We start from the raw sequence: 2,035 nt of genomic DNA, 5'->3' as shown, positions 1-2,035 counted from the left end.
TCATTGGAAAAGACTGAAAGTAGGAGGAGAAGGGGACGACAGAGGATGAGATGGCTGGATAGAATCACTGACTCTATGAACATGAGTTTGGGTAAACTCTGGGAGTTGGTGATGGACAGGGAGGCCTGGTGCACTGCGATTCATGGGGTCTCAAAGAATCAGACACGACTGAGCAACTGAACTGAACTGAACTAGTTAGAGGTTCTCTCCTAGGAGCTAGTCAAGAGCCAAAACTTTCTTTGGAATAAGCAGTGTTTGGATAACTTAGGTCTTCTTAGGCACAGTGTTCTAGTATCACTGAATTACCACTAGAGCTCAGGTTGTCGTCTTTAAACACTATTGGCCAGAAAAGAAAATAGGGCTCTTTGGAAAAAGGGTTGAACCCAGTTCTAGGGCAATAAATGTACAAAGTTAAGTTAGGATATTTTGTCATACCAGAGTAAGAGAGTTATCATAGAGCAGTTGAATTGTGTTAATAGAATTCAGAAATCAATCTAAATGAGTTCCCACTGGGCAAAGATAGGACAACTTGAGCAACAATAAAGATAATTGCTATAGATTAAAACGTATAAAAATACTTTTATCTATTGTTCATAATGATGCTAAAATAATAACCTCTGGAAGATGCTAGAGATGGTTATTAACTCATATCATTAATTTGAAAAATAGGTAAATGAAGCATTTGCCTGCTTTTTTGTGAATGGGTAGGGAAACTAGATAGTTGATGTGTGGTGAATGTGGAGGTGCTTCTTTTTGTAGAAATATTTCAGCTAAAAAATGGGAGAGGGAAATGATAGAATATCACTATTTTCCCCTGGTGACTCAGACAGTTAAGAATCTGCCTGCAATGCAGGAGACCCAGGTTTGATCCCTGGGTCAACAAGATCTCCTGGAGAAGGGAATAGCTACTCACTCCAATATTCTTGTCTGGAGATTCCCATGGACAGAGGAGCTGGCAGGCTACAGTCCAAAGGGTCACATAGAGTTGGACATGATTGAGTAACTAACAAAGAAGTAGATTTTTAAAAAAAATTTGGGCAATAATCATAACCTCTTAAAAAGAGAGAAAACAAGAAACTGTTCATCCTATTTGAAGTATAAACACTACCACATCCAAGGATAAAGATAAGCCACAATGAGATGGTAGGAGGGGTGCAATTACAATAAATTCAAATCCCATAAGCCCTGGTTGCCACCCACAAACTGGAGAACAATAATACTGTTCTTGCACTTTGGGAATGTTCTAGGCCCCACATCAGGCTCCCCAGCCTGGGGATCCGACAAATGGACTAGGAATCCCCAGGGAATCTGACTTTGGAGGCCAGCGGGATTTGATTATGGGACTTCCACAGGACTGGGGGAAACAGTCTCCACTTTTGGAAGGCACAAACAAAACCTTGTGCACGCCAGGAGTAGGGGAAAGGGCTCATAGCTCCACAGGAGACTGAGGCAGGCCTACCCTGTGAGGGTTTGAGGGTTCTCCTGCAGAGGCGTGGGTCGGCAGTGACCTGTCACAGGGACAGAGGCACTAGCAGCAGCAGTCCTGAGAGTTGTGTCTTGAAGTAAGGCTTCATGGAGGTTACTGTTATCCCTATCATAGAGCCTGTATACTCCAGGACTGGGTTCAGTTCAGTTCAGTTCAGTTCAGTCACTCAGTCGTGTCCAACTCTTTGTGATGCCATGAACCACAGCATGCCAGGCCTCCCTGTCCATCACCAACTCCTGGAGTCCACCCAAACCCATGTCCATTGAGTAGGTGATGTCATCCAACCATTTCATCCTCTGTCGTCCCCTTCTCCTCCTGTGCTCAATCTTTCCCAGCATTAGGGTCTTTTCCAATGAGTCAGCTCTTCGCATCAGGTGGCCAAAGTATTGGAGTTTCAGCTTCAACATCAGTCCTTCCAATTAACACCCAGGACTGATCTCCTTTAGGATGCACTGGTTGGGTCTTGTTGCAGTCTAAGGGATTCTCAAGAGTCTTCTCCAACACCACAGTTCAAAAGCATCAATTCTTTAGCACTCAGCTTTCTTTATA

The sequence above is a fragment of the Bison bison genome, unplaced genomic scaffold (assembly GCF_000754665.1).
Source record: "Bison bison bison isolate TAMUID 2011002044 unplaced genomic scaffold, Bison_UMD1.0 scf7180017864229, whole genome shotgun sequence".
Taxonomy (NCBI): domain Eukaryota; kingdom Metazoa; phylum Chordata; class Mammalia; order Artiodactyla; family Bovidae; genus Bison; species Bison bison.
Note: the sequence above shows the minus strand (reverse complement) of the source record.